The sequence below is a fragment of the Hyla sarda genome, unplaced genomic scaffold (assembly GCF_029499605.1).
Source record: "Hyla sarda isolate aHylSar1 unplaced genomic scaffold, aHylSar1.hap1 scaffold_431, whole genome shotgun sequence".
NCBI lineage: Eukaryota > Metazoa > Chordata > Amphibia > Anura > Hylidae > Hyla > Hyla sarda.
In genome coordinates this window covers 219,604-234,610 of record NW_026610446.1, presented here as the reverse complement: position 1 = coordinate 234,610, position 15,007 = coordinate 219,604, and the positions used below count along the sequence as shown (strand labels likewise).

General features: G+C 45.7%; 6 non-coding genes across 6 annotated transcripts; all 6 read right to left on the bottom strand.

Moving 5' to 3' along the window:
- Positions 1-1,954: 1,954 nt before the first annotated feature.
- On the bottom strand, positions 1,955-2,145 carry LOC130334234 (U2 spliceosomal RNA). Its single transcript, XR_008876070.1, has one exon. It is a non-coding gene; the product is annotated as a U2 spliceosomal RNA (small nuclear RNA).
- Positions 2,146-4,229: 2,084 nt separating this feature from the next.
- LOC130334233 (U2 spliceosomal RNA) lies at positions 4,230-4,420 on the bottom strand. The gene has a single exon (XR_008876069.1). It is a non-coding gene; the product is annotated as a U2 spliceosomal RNA (small nuclear RNA).
- A 2,098-nt stretch (positions 4,421-6,518) lies between these two features.
- Positions 6,519-6,709, bottom strand: LOC130334232 (U2 spliceosomal RNA). The gene has a single exon (XR_008876068.1). It is a non-coding gene; the product is annotated as a U2 spliceosomal RNA (small nuclear RNA).
- Positions 6,710-8,791: 2,082 nt separating this feature from the next.
- On the bottom strand, positions 8,792-8,982 carry LOC130334231 (U2 spliceosomal RNA). The gene has a single exon (XR_008876067.1). It is a non-coding gene; the product is annotated as a U2 spliceosomal RNA (small nuclear RNA).
- A 2,080-nt stretch (positions 8,983-11,062) lies between these two features.
- On the bottom strand, positions 11,063-11,253 carry LOC130334230 (U2 spliceosomal RNA). Its single transcript, XR_008876066.1, has one exon. It is a non-coding gene; the product is annotated as a U2 spliceosomal RNA (small nuclear RNA).
- A 2,090-nt stretch (positions 11,254-13,343) lies between these two features.
- On the bottom strand, positions 13,344-13,534 carry LOC130334229 (U2 spliceosomal RNA). The gene has a single exon (XR_008876065.1). It is a non-coding gene; the product is annotated as a U2 spliceosomal RNA (small nuclear RNA).
- Positions 13,535-15,007: the final 1,473 nt, after the last annotated feature.

Below are 15,007 nucleotides of genomic sequence, written 5' to 3'. Positions count from 1 at the left end.
CATACCATTATTGCTAAGCAGCAAGACAGGGGCCCATTGCACTCCCACGGGGCCTTTTTAAATGCAATCCATAACCCGGATTTGCCAGGAACCCTTCTTACTCCTCCTACTTGCATGTGACACTGGGCTTAGGATCTGCATAGGAAACACACACACAAGCACACACCTACCTTTGTTGCCTGCAGATGCCTCCTTGGCTGTCCCCAAACGGTATCAAACCAACACCCACGGGAAGCTGTAAGCATAGAGGACATGCCTGTACCCCATTGGACTTACCTGTGTGGGTTAAATCCGGGTTATTTGACAACCTATGGCGGTGATGGTTCTGCTCAGGCAGAGCAGTGCTGATGCTCCTCATAAAGCTGTCGCTGCTGTGAAGGTTCTAGGTGACATCACAAATCCCTATGGTTACATACACAACAAAGCTGGGTTGTTGTTGTTTACACTCTGCAAGGCCTGTGGAAGTGAGTGACATCATAGCACTGTAGTTCTGAGGGTTCTAGATGGATGCAACAATCTCCTGTTGCTTCTATGAAGGCCATAATAGACGACATCACCAAACAGCTCCATAGTCACATACACAGCAAAGGAGAGATGTTGTTTACACCTAGTGATGTCAGTGGTATTGAGTGACATCACAGCACAGTGCTAAGGCTCCTGGGCCTGGACACAGCAGCGGCTGCAATATCTCAACGGAGAATACGTTTATATATATGTGTGTGTGTGCGCGTATATATATATATATATATATATATATATATATATATATATATATTTCTCCGCCGAAATCACTTTTAAACCCATTTCCACCTTTTTTTCCCTTCTCTTCCTCTTACTTTTTTTTCACGTTTTTTTACGTTTTTCTCCTTTTCGCCTCTTTTCTGGGCGTATTATTCTTCTTTTTCTTCTTTTTTTTCGTCTAATGCATACCCCATCAGTGCAGCAATGCTTATTCAATACCGCCAGCAGATGGAGACACTGGGGGATAATTTTCTAAGGATTTATACTGATTTTTCCTGTCTGAATTTGTCGCACAGAAAGTTGCAGGCCAAATATGTGTGACATTTCTGCGACTTTAGCTTCTAGAGCTTCTAGAGCATTTTTACAACATTATACATAGGTGCTGAATACATAAAAAGCGACTGTTCAGCGACAGACAAGTCGCATCGGCTGAAAGTAGGCCAGAATGTCAGTCCATGTTGGAGCAGGTTTAGATACAGTCTAAAGTATAGATCTCAAAGTCTGTGCACAGAATTTAGCAAGGGCCTCGCACCTTCTGATGCATCAGGTAGGTGCACAATAGCATAGCCTAACCCTCTGTACTTTGGTCTATATTGATGCGGGACATAGACAGCCAGCTGATGACCAATCCATTAGTGCAATGGATGGCTGGAAGCATTTGTCTTTGCCTTTGCAATACCACAGAAGCAATGCATGGTCAATGTACAGCAATGACACACCTGTGTGAACAGCCAGGAGACCCCCCCCATGTTATGTTACATAGTTACATAGTTAGTACGGTCGAAAAAAGACATATGTCCATCAAGTTCAACCAGGGAATTAAGGGGTAGGGGTGTGGCGCGATATTGGGGAAGGGATGAGATTTTATATTTCTTCATAAGCATTAATCTTATTTTGTCAATTAGGAACATTCAGCACCCACCCGCTATCAAGGCAGCTGCCTATCATGTCATGCCCTACCTGCACAGGTGTGCTGGCTACTCAAATGATCCAATTAAGGAGGCCATTTAGTCAGCAGCAGCAGAAGTCCTGTGCCTGGACGCTCCAACAGCGGCCAGACACAAGCAGAAGCAGAAGCAGCAGAAGCAGCAGCAGCACCACCTTTTGTTTTTTGGCTGCAGCAGCAGCAGCAAGGCCCACAGGGCTGGCTAGCTGGCTAGCCAGCAAGCAGGTAGCAATGAAAGTAGGAATCTTTCTTTTTAACCCTGTAAGGGGGTGGTGCACTGTACCCGAAGATACTGCCATATCGGGTCAATGCATAGGGCGACGGAAGCAAGCTTCGAAATCGGCCCCCGTTCTCAAAAATCCATTTAATATATGGTCCCCAGATAGGGGACGTATCAGATATTAAACTGATAAGAACAGATACTACACTTGATCTTAGCCAAAAGGCCGAGAAGCGATAACCGTGAAAGGGGCGGGCCCAACAAGGTCCCCTTCATGGGCACTATCACTGCTTGCTGTCAGGGAGGCTGCCAGACAATTTTCCATGCACACTCTGGGCTGGGGGGCAGTCAACCACCAGTACACACAGCAGAACCTAAACCCATACCATTATTGCTAAGCAGCAAGACAGGGGCCCATTGCACTCCCACGGGGCCTTTTTAAATGCAATCCATAACCCGGATTTGCCAGGAACCCTTCTTACTCCTCCTACTTGCATGTGACACTGGGCTTAGGATCTGCATAGGAAACACACACACAAGCACACACCTACCTTTGTTGCCTGCAGATGCCTCCTTGGCTGTCCCCAAACGGTATCAAACCAACACCCACGGGAAGCTGTAAGCATAGAGGACATGCCTGTACCCCATTGGACTTACCTGTGTGGGTTAAATCCGGGTTATTTGACAACCTATGGCGGTGATGGTTCTGCTCAGGCAGAGCAGTGCTGATGCTCCTCATAAAGCTGTCGCTGCTGTGAAGGTTCTAGGTGACATCACAAATCCCTATGGTTACATACACAACAAAGCTGGGTTGTTGTTGTTTACACTCTGCAAGGCCTGTGGAAGTGAGTGACATCATAGCACTGTAGTTCTGAGGGTTCTAGATGGATGCAACAATCTCCTGTTGCTTCTATGAAGGCCATAATAGACGACATCACCAAACAGCTCCATAGTCACATACACAGCAAAGGAGAGATGTTGTTTACACCTAGTGATGTCAGTGGTATTGAGTGACATCACAGCACAGTGCTAAGGCTCCTGGGCCTGGACACAGCAGCGGCTGCAATATCTCAACGGAGAATACGTTTATATATATGTGTGTGTGTGCGCGTATATATATATATATATATATATATATATATATATATATATTTCTCCGCCGAAATCACTTTTAAACCCATTTCCACCTTTTTTTCCCTTCTCTTCCTCTTACTTTTTTTTCACGTTTTTTTACGTTTTTCTCCTTTTCGCCTCTTTTCTGGGCGTATTATTCTTCTTTTTCTTCTTTTTTTTCGTCTAATGCATACCCCATCAGTGCAGCAATGCTTATTCAATACCGCCAGCAGATGGAGACACTGGGGGATAATTTTCTAAGGATTTATACTGATTTTTCCTGTCTGAATTTGTCGCACAGAAAGTTGCAGGCCAAATATGTGTGACATTTCTGCGACTTTAGCTTCTAGAGCATTTTTACAACATTATACATAGGTGCTGAATACATAAAAAGCGACTGTTCAGCGACAGACAAGTCGCATCGGCTGAAAGTAGGCCAGAATGTCAGTCCATGTTGGAGCAGGTTTAGATACAGTCTAAAGTATAGATCTCAAAGTCTGTGCACAGAATTTAGCAAGGGCCTCGCACCTTCTGATGCATCAGGTAGGTGCACAATAGCATAGCCTAACCCTCTGTACTTTGGTCTATATTGATGCGGGACATAGACAGCCAGCTGATGACCAATCCATTAGTGCAATGGATGGCTGGAAGCATTTGTCTTTGCCTTTGCAATACCACAGAAGCAATGCATGGTCAATGTACAGCAATGACACACCTGTGTGAACAGCCAGGAGACCCCCCCCATGTTATGTTACATAGTTACATAGTTAGTACGGTCGAAAAAAGACATATGTCCATCAAGTTCAACCAGGGAATTAAGGGGTAGGGGTGTGGCGCGATATTGGGGAAGGGATGAGATTTTATATTTCTTCATAAGCATTAATCTTATTTTGTCAATTAGGAACATTCAGCACCCACCCGCTATCAAGGCAGCTGCCTATCATGTCATGCCCTACCTGCACAGGTGTGCTGGCTACTCAAATGATCCAATTAAGGAGGCCATTTAGTCAGCAGCAGCAGAAGTCCTGTGCCTGGACGCTCCAACAGCGGCCAGACACAAGCAGAAGCAGAAGCAGCAGAAGCAGCAGCAGCACCACCTTTTGTTTTTTGGCTGCAGCAGCAGCAGCAAGGCCCACAGGGCTGGCTAGCTGGCTAGCCAGCAAGCAGGTAGCAATGAAAGTAGGAATCTTTCTTTTTAACCCTGTAAGGGGGTGGTGCACTGTACCCGAAGATACTGCCATATCGGGTCAATGCATAGGGCGACGGAAGCAAGCTTCGAAATCGGCCCCCGTTCTCAAAAATCCATTTAATATATGGTCCCCAGATAGGGGACGTATCAGATATTAAACTGATAAGAACAGATACTACACTTGATCTTAGCCAAAAGGCCGAGAAGCGATAACCGTGAAAGGGGCGGGCCCAACAAGGTCCCCTTCATGGGCACTATCACTGCTTGCTGTCAGGGAGGCTGCCAGACAATTTTCCATGCACACTCTGGGCTGGGGGGCAGTCAACCACCAGTACACACAGCAGAACCTAAACCCATACCATTATTGCTAAGCAGCAAGACAGGGGCCCATTGCACTCCCACGGGGCCTTTTTAAATGCAATCCATAACCCGGATTTGCCAGGAACCCTTCTTACTCCTCCTACTTGCATGTGACACTGGGCTTAGGATCTGCATAGGAAACACACACACAAGCACACACCTACCTTTGTTGCCTGCAGATGCCTCCTTGGCTGTCCCCAAACGGTATCAAACCAACACCCACGGGAAGCTGTAAGCATAGAGGACATGCCTGCACCCCATTGGACTTACCTGTGTGGGTTAAATCCGGGTTATTTGACAACCTATGGCGGTGATGGTTCTGCTCAGGCAGAGCAGTGCTGATGCTCCTCATAAAGCTGTCGCTGCTGTGAAGGTTCTAGGTGACATCACAAATCCCTATGGTTACATACACAACAAAGCTGGGTTGTTGTTGTTTACACTCTGCAAGGCCTGTGGAAGTGAGTGACATCATAGCACTGTAGTTCTGAGGGTTCTAGATGGATGCAACAATCTCCTGTTGCTTCTATGAAGGCCATAATAGACGACATCACCAAACAGCTCCATAGTCACATACACAGCAAAGGAGAGATGTTGTTTACACCTAGTGATGTCAGTGGTATTGAGTGACATCACAGCACAGTGCTAAGGCTCCTGGGCCTGGACACAGCAGCGGCTGCAATATCTCAACGGAGAATACGTTTATATATATGTGTGTGTGTGCGCGTATATATATATATATATATATATATATATATATATATATATATATATATTTCTCCGCCGAAATCACTTTTAAACCCATTTCCACCTTTTTTTCCCTTCTCTTCCTCTTACTTTTTTTTCACGTTTTTTTACGTTTTTCTCCTTTTCGCCTCTTTTCTGGGCGTATTATTCTTCTTTTTCTTCTTTTTTTTCGTCTAATGCATACCCCATCAGTGCAGCAATGCTTATTCAATACCGCCAGCAGATGGAGACACTGGGGGATAATTTTCTAAGGATTTATACTGATTTTTCCTGTCTGAATTTGTCGCACAGAAAGTTGCAGGCCAAATATGTGTGACATTTCTGCGACTTTAGCTTCTAGAGCATTTTTACAACATTATACATAGGTGCTGAATACATAAAAAGCGACTGTTCAGCGACAGACAAGTCGCATCGGCTGAAAGTAGGCCAGAATGTCAGTCCATGTTGGAGCAGGTTTAGATACAGTCTAAAGTATAGATCTCAAAGTCTGTGCACAGAATTTAGCAAGGGCCTCGCACCTTCTGATGCATCAGGTAGGTGCACAATAGCATAGCCTAACCCTCTGTACTTTGGTCTATATTGATGCGGGACATAGACAGCCAGCTGATGACCAATCCATTAGTGCAATGGATGGCTGGAAGCATTTGTCTTTGCCTTTGCAATACCACAGAAGCAATGCATGGTCAATGTACAGCAATGACACACCTGTGTGAACAGCCAGGAGAAGGAGACCCCCCCCATGTTATGTTACATAGTTACATAGTTAGTACGGTCGAAAAAAGACATATGTCCATCAAGTTCAACCAGGGAATTAAGGGGTAGGGGTGTGGCGCGATATTGGGGAAGGGATGAGATTTTATATTTCTTCATAAGCATTAATCTTATTTTGTCAATTAGGAACATTCAGCACCCACCCGCTATCAAGGCAGCTGCCTATCATGTCATGCCCTACCTGCACAGGTGTGCTGGCTACTCAAATGATCCAATTAAGGAGGCCATTTAGTCAGCAGCAGCAGAAGTCCTGTGCCTGGACGCTCCAACAGCGGCCAGACACAAGCAGAAGCAGAAGCAGCAGAAGCAGCAGCAGCACCACCTTTTGTTTTTTGGCTGCAGCAGCAGCAGCAAGGCCCACAGGGCTGGCTAGCTGGCTAGCCAGCAAGCAGGTAGCAATGAAAGTAGGAATCTTTCTTTTTAACCCTGTAAGGGGGTGGTGCACTGTACCCGAAGATACTGCCATATCGGGTCAATGCATAGGGCGACGGAAGCAAGCTTCGAAATCGGCCCCCGTTCTCAAAAATCCATTTAATATATGGTCCCCAGATAGGGGACGTATCAGATATTAAACTGATAAGAACAGATACTACACTTGATCTTAGCCAAAAGGCCGAGAAGCGATAACCGTGAAAGGGGCGGGCCCAACAAGGTCCCCTTCATGGGCACTATCACTGCTTGCTGTCAGGGAGGCTGCCAGACAATTTTCCATGCACACTCTGGGCTGGGGGGCAGTCAACCACCAGTACACACAGCAGAACCTAAACCCATACCATTATTGCTAAGCAGCAAGACAGGGGCCCATTGCACTCCCACGGGGCCTTTTTAAATGCAATCCATAACCCGGATTTGCCAGGAACCCTTCTTACTCCTCCTACTTGCATGTGACACTGGGCTTAGGATCTGCATAGGAAACACACACACAAGCACACACCTACCTTTGTTGCCTGCAGATGCCTCCTTGGCTGTCCCCAAACGGTATCAAACCAACACCCACGGGAAGCTGTAAGCATAGAGGACATGCCTGCACCCCATTGGACTTACCTGTGTGGGTTAAATCCGGGTTATTTGACAACCTATGGCGGTGATGGTTCTGCTCAGGCAGAGCAGTGCTGATGCTCCTCATAAAGCTGTCGCTGCTGTGAAGGTTCTAGGTGACATCACAAATCCCTATGGTTACATACACAACAAAGCTGGGTTGTTGTTGTTTACACTCTGCAAGGCCTGTGGAAGTGAGTGACATCATAGCACTGTAGTTCTGAGGGTTCTAGATGGATGCAACAATCTCCTGTTGCTTCTATGAAGGCCATAATAGACGACATCACCAAACAGCTCCATAGTCACATACACAGCAAAGGAGAGATGTTGTTTACACCTAGTGATGTCAGTGGTATTGAGTGACATCACAGCACAGTGCTAAGGCTCCTGGGCCTGGACACAGCAGCGGCTGCAATATCTCAACGGAGAATACGTTTATATATATGTGTGTGTGTGCGCGTATATATATATATATATATATATATATATATATATATATTTCTCCGCCGAAATCACTTTTAAACCCATTTCCACCTTTTTTTCCCTTCTCTTCCTCTTACTTTTTTTTCACGTTTTTTTACGTTTTTCTCCTTTTCGCCTCTTTTCTGGGCGTATTATTCTTCTTTTTCTTCTTTTTTTTCGTCTAATGCATACCCCATCAGTGCAGCAATGCTTATTCAATACCGCCAGCAGATGGAGACACTGGGGGATAATTTTCTAAGGATTTATACTGATTTTTCCTGTCTGAATTTGTCGCACAGAAAGTTGCAGGCCAAATATGTGTGACATTTCTGCGACTTTAGCTTCTAGAGCATTTTTACAACATTATACATAGGTGCTGAATACATAAAAAGCGACTGTTCAGCGACAGACAAGTCGCATCGGCTGAAAGTAGGCCAGAATGTCAGTCCATGTTGGAGCAGGTTTAGATACAGTCTAAAGTATAGATCTCAAAGTCTGTGCACAGAATTTAGCAAGGGCCTCGCACCTTCTGATGCATCAGGTAGGTGCACAATAGCATAGCCTAACCCTCTGTACTTTGGTCTATATTGATGCGGGACATAGACAGCCAGCTGATGACCAATCCATTAGTGCAATGGATGGCTGGAAGCATTTGTCTTTGCCTTTGCAATACCACAGAAGCAATGCATGGTCAATGTACAGCAATGACACACCTGTGTGAACAGCCAGGAGACCCCCCCCATGTTATGTTACATAGTTACATAGTTAGTACGGTCGAAAAAAGACATATGTCCATCAAGTTCAACCAGGGAATTAAGGGGTAGGGGTGTGGCGCGATATTGGGGAAGGGATGAGATTTTATATTTCTTCATAAGCATTAATCTTATTTTGTCAATTAGGAACATTCAGCACCCACCCGCTATCAAGGCAGCTGCCTATCATGTCATGCCCTACCTGCACAGGTGTGCTGGCTACTCAAATGATCCAATTAAGGAGGCCATTTAGTCAGCAGCAGCAGAAGTCCTGTGCCTGGACGCTCCAACAGCGGCCAGACACAAGCAGAAGCAGAAGCAGCAGAAGCAGCAGCAGCACCACCTTTTGTTTTTTGGCTGCAGCAGCAGCAGCAAGGCCCACAGGGCTGGCTAGCTGGCTAGCCAGCAAGCAGGTAGCAATGAAAGTAGGAATCTTTCTTTTTAACCCTGTAAGGGGGTGGTGCACTGTACCCGAAGATACTGCCATATCGGGTCAATGCATAGGGCGACGGAAGCAAGCTTCGAAATCGGCCCCCGTTCTCAAAAATCCATTTAATATATGGTCCCCAGATAGGGGACGTATCAGATATTAAACTGATAAGAACAGATACTACACTTGATCTTAGCCAAAAGGCCGAGAAGCGATAACCGTGAAAAGGGCGGGCCCAACAAGGTCCCCTTCATGGGCACTATCACTGCTTGCTGTCAGGGAGGCTGCCAGACAATTTTCCATGCACACTCTGGGCTGGGGGGCAGTCAACCACCAGTACACACAGCAGAACCTAAACCCATACCATTATTGCTAAGCAGCAAGACAGGGGCCCATTGCACTCCCACGGGGCCTTTTTAAATGCAATCCATAACCCGGATTTGCCAGGAACCCTTCTTACTCCTCCTACTTGCATGTGACACTGGGCTTAGGATCTGCATAGGAAACACACACACAAGCACACACCTACCTTTGTTGCCTGCAGATGCCTCCTTGGCTGTCCCCAAACGGTATCAAACCAACACCCACGGGAAGCTGTAAGCATAGAGGACATGCCTGCACCCCATTGGACTTACCTGTGTGGGTTAAATCCGGGTTATTTGACAACCTATGGCGGTGATGGTTCTGCTCAGGCAGAGCAGTGCTGATGCTCCTCATAAAGCTGTCGCTGCTGTGAAGGTTCTAGGTGACATCACAAATCCCTATGGTTACATACACAACAAAGCTGGGTTGTTGTTGTTTACACTCTGCAAGGCCTGTGGAAGTGAGTGACATCATAGCACTGTAGTTCTGAGGGTTCTAGATGGATGCAACAATCTCCTGTTGCTTCTATGAAGGCCATAATAGACGACATCACCAAACAGCTCCATAGTCACATACACAGCAAAGGAGAGATGTTGTTTACACCTAGTGATGTCAGTGGTATTGAGTGACATCACAGCACAGTGCTAAGGCTCCTGGGCCTGGACACAGCAGCGGCTGCAATATCTCAACGGAGAATACGTTTATATATATGTGTGTGTGTGCGCGTATATATATATATATATATATATATATATATATATATTTCTCCGCCGAAATCACTTTTAAACCCATTTCCACCTTTTTTTCCCTTCTCTTCCTCTTACTTTTTTTTCACGTTTTTTTACGTTTTTCTCCTTTTCGCCTCTTTTCTGGGCGTATTATTCTTCTTTTTCTTCTTTTTTTTCGTCTAATGCATACCCCATCAGTGCAGCAATGCTTATTCAATACCGCCAGCAGATGGAGACACTGGGGGATAATTTTCTAAGGATTTATACTGATTTTTCCTGTCTGAATTTGTCGCACAGAAAGTTGCAGGCCAAATATGTGTGACATTTCTGCGACTTTAGCTTCTAGAGCATTTTTACAACATTATACATAGGTGCTGAATACATAAAAAGCGACTGTTCAGCGACAGACAAGTCGCATCGGCTGAAAGTAGGCCAGAATGTCAGTCCATGTTGGAGCAGGTTTAGATACAGTCTAAAGTATAGATCTCAAAGTCTGTGCACAGAATTTAGCAAGGGCCTCGCACCTTCTGATGCATCAGGTAGGTGCACAATAGCATAGCCTAACCCTCTGTACTTTGGTCTATATTGATGCGGGACATAGATAGCCAGCTGATGACCAATCCATTAGTGCAATGGATGGCTGGAAGCATTTGTCTTTGCCTTTGCAATACCACAGAAGCAATGCATGGTCAATGTACAGCAATGACACACCTGTGTGAACAGCCAGGAGACCCCCCCCATGTTATGTTACATAGTTACATAGTTAGTACGGTCGAAAAAAGACATATGTCCATCAAGTTCAACCAGGGAATTAAGGGGTAGGGGTGTGGCGCGATATTGGGGAAGGGATGAGATTTTATATTTCTTCATAAGCATTAATCTTATTTTGTCAATTAGGAACATTCAGCACCCACCCGCTATCAAGGCAGCTGCCTATCATGTCATGCCCTACCTGCACAGGTGTGCTGGCTACTCAAATGATCCAATTAAGGAGGCCATTTAGTCAGCAGCAGCAGAAGTCCTGTGCCTGGACGCTCCAACAGCGGCCAGACACAAGCAGAAGCAGAAGCAGCAGAAGCAGCAGCAGCACCACCTTTTGTTTTTTGGCTGCAGCAGCAGCAGCAAGGCCCACAGGGCTGGCTAGCTGGCTAGCCAGCAAGCAGGTAGCAATGAAAGTAGGAATCTTTCTTTTTAACCCTGTAAGGGGGTGGTGCACTGTACCCGAAGATACTGCCATATCGGGTCAATGCATAGGGCGACGGAAGCAAGCTTCGAAATCGGCCCCCGTTCTCAAAAATCCATTTAATATATGGTCCCCAGATAGGGGACGTATCAGATATTAAACTGATAAGAACAGATACTACACTTGATCTTAGCCAAAAGGCCGAGAAGCGATAACCGTGAAAGGGGCGGGCCCAACAAGGTCCCCTTCATGGGCACTATCACTGCTTGCTGTCAGGGAGGCTGCCAGACAATTTTCCATGCACACTCTGGGCTGGGGGGCAGTCAACCACCAGTACACACAGCAGAACCTAAACCCATACCATTATTGCTAAGCAGCAAGACAGGGGCCCATTGCACTCCCACGGGGCCTTTTTAAATGCAATCCATAACCCGGATTTGCCAGGAACCCTTCTTACTCCTCCTACTTGCATGTGACACTGGGCTTAGGATCTGCATAGGAAACACACACACAAGCACACACCTACCTTTGTTGCCTGCAGATGCCTCCTTGGCTGTCCCCAAACGGTATCAAACCAACAACCACGGGAAGCTGTAAGCATAGAGGACATGCCTGCACCCCATTGGACTTACCTGTGTGGGTTAAATCCGGGTTATTTGACAACCTATGGCGGTGATGGTTCTGCTCAGGCAGAGCAGTGCTGATGCTCCTCATAAAGCTGTCGCTGCTGTGAAGGTTCTAGGTGACATCACAAATCCCTATGGTTACATACACAACAAAGCTGGGTTGTTGTTGTTTACACTCTGCAAGGCCTGTGGAAGTGAGTGACATCATAGCACTGTAGTTCTGAGGGTTCTAGATGGATGCAACAATCTCCTGTTGCTTCTATGAAGGCCATAATAGACGACATCACCAAACAGCTCCATAGTCACATACACAGCAAAGGAGAGATGTTGTTTACACCTAGTGATGTCAGTGGTATTGAGTGACATCACAGCACAGTGCTAAGGCTCCTGGGCCTGGACACAGCAGCGGCTGCAATATCTCAACGGAGAATACGTTTATATATATGTGTGTGTGTGCGCGTATATATATATATATATATATATATATATATATATATATATATATTTCTCCGCCGAAATCACTTTTAAACCCATTTCCACCTTTTTTTCCCTTCTCTTCCTCTTACTTTTTTTTCACGTTTTTTTACGTTTTTCTCCTTTTCGCCTCTTTTCTGGGCGTATTATTCTTCTTTTTCTTCTTTTTTTTCGTCTAATGCATACCCCATCAGTGCAGCAATGCTTATTCAATACCGCCAGCAGATGGAGACACTGGGGGATAATTTTCTAAGGATTTATACTGATTTTTCCTGTCTGAATTTGTCGCACAGAAAGTTGCAGGCCAAATATGTGTGACATTTCTGCGACTTTAGCTTCTAGAGCATTTTTACAACATTATACATAGGTGCTGAATACATAAAAAGCGACTGTTCAGCGACAGACAAGTCGCATCGGCTGAAAGTAGGCCAGAATGTCAGTCCATGTTGGAGCAGGTTTAGATACAGTCTAAAGTATAGATCTCAAAGTCTGTGCACAGAATTTAGCAAGGGCCTCGCACCTTCTGATGCATCAGGTAGGTGCACAATAGCATAGCCTAACCCTCTGTACTTTGGTCTATATTGATGCGGGACATAGACAGCCAGCTGATGACCAATCCATTAGTGCAATGGATGGCTGGAAGCATTTGTCTTTGCCTTTGCAATACCACAGAAGCAATGCATGGTCAATGTACAGCAATGACACACCTGTGTGAACAGCCAGGAGACCACCCCCCCATGTTATGTTACATAGTTACATAGTTAGTACGGTCGAAAAAAGACATATGTCCATCAAGTTCAACCAGGGAATTAAGGGGTAGGGGTGTGGCGCGATATTGGGGAAGGGATGAGATTTTATATTTCTTCATAAGCATTAATCTTATTTTGTCAATTAGGAACATTCAGCACCCACCCGCTATCAAGGCAGCTGCCTATCATGTCATGCCCTACCTGCACAGGTGTGCTGGCTACTCAAATGATCCAATTAAGGAGGCCATTTAGTCAGCAGCAGCAGAAGTCCTGTGCCTGGACGCTCCAACAGCGGCCAGACACAAGCAGAAGCAGAAGCAGCAGAAGCAGCAGCAGCACCACCTTTTGTTTTTTGGCTGCAGCAGCAGCAGCAAGGCCCACAGGGCTGGCTAGCTGGCTAGCCAGCAAGCAGGTAGCAATGAAAGTAGGAATCTTTCTTTTTAACCCTGTAAGGGGGTGGTGCACTGTACCCGAAGATACTGCCATATCGGGTCAATGCATAGGGCGACGGAAGCAAGCTTCGAAATCGGCCCCCGTTCTCAAAAATCCATTTAATATATGGTCCCCAGATAGGGGACGTATCAGATATTAAACTGATAAGAACAGATACTACACTTGATCTTAGCCAAAAGGCCGAGAAGCGATAACCGTGAAAGGGGCGGGCCCAACAAGGTCCCCTTCATGGGCACTATCACTGCTTGCTGTCAGGGAGGCTGCCAGACAATTTTCCATGCACACTCTGGGCTGGGGGGCAGTCAACCACCAGTACACACAGCAGAACCTAAACCCATACCATTATTGCTAAGCAGCAAGACAGGGGCCCATTGCACTCCCACGGGGCCTTTTTAAATGCAATCCATAACCCGGATTTGCCAGGAACCCTTCTTACTCCTCCTACTTGCATGTGACACTGGGCTTAGGATCTGCATAGGAAACACACACACAAGCACACACCTACCTTTGTTGCCTGCAGATGCCTCCTTGGCTGTCCCCAAACGGTATCAAACCAACAACCACGGGAAGCTGTAAGCATAGAGGACATGCCTGCACCCCATTGGACTTACCTGTGTGGGTTAAATCCGGGTTATTTGACAACCTATGGCGGTGATGGTTCTGCTCAGGCAGAGCAGTGCTGATGCTCCTCATAAAGCTGTCGCTGCTGTGAAGGTTCTAGGTGACATCACAAATCCCTATGGTTACATACACAACAAAGCTGGGTTGTTGTTGTTTACACTCTGCAAGGCCTGTGGAAGTGAGTGACATCATAGCACTGTAGTTCTGAGGGTTCTAGATGGATGCAACAATCTCCTGTTGCTTCTATGAAGGCCATAATAGACGACATCACCAAACAGCTCCATAGTCACATACACAGCAAAGGAGAGATGTTGTTTACACCTAGTGATGTCAGTGGTATTGAGTGACATCACAGCACAGTGCTAAGGCTCCTGGGCCTGGACACAGCAGCGGCTGCAATATCTCAACGGAGAATACGTTTATATATATGTGTGTGTGTGCGCGTATATATATATATATATATATATATATATATATATATATATATTTCTCCGCCGAAATCACTTTTAAACCCATTTCCACCTTTTTTTCCCTTCTCTTCCTCTTACTTTTTTTTCACGTTTTTTTACGTTTTTCTCCTTTTCGCCTCTTTTCTGGGCGTATTATTCTTCTTTTTCTTCTTTTTTTTCGTCTAATGCATACCCCATCAGTGCAGCAATGCTTATTCAATACCGCCAGCAGATGGAGACACTGGGGGATAATTTTCTAAGGATTTATACTGATTTTTCCTGTCTGAATTTGTCGCACAGAAAGTTGCAGGCCAAATATGTGTGACATTTCTGCGACTTTAGCTTCTAGAGCATTTTTACAACATTATACATAGGTGCTGAATACATAAAAAGCGACTGTTCAGCGACAGACAAGTCGCATCGGCTGAAAGTAGGCCAGAATGTCAGTCCATGTTGGAGCAGGTTTAGATACAGTCTAAAGTATAGATCTCAAAGTCTGTGCACAGAATTTAGCAAGGGCCTCGCACCTTCTGATGCATCAGGTAGGTGCACAATAGCATAGCCTAACCCTCTGTACTTTGGTCTATATTGATGC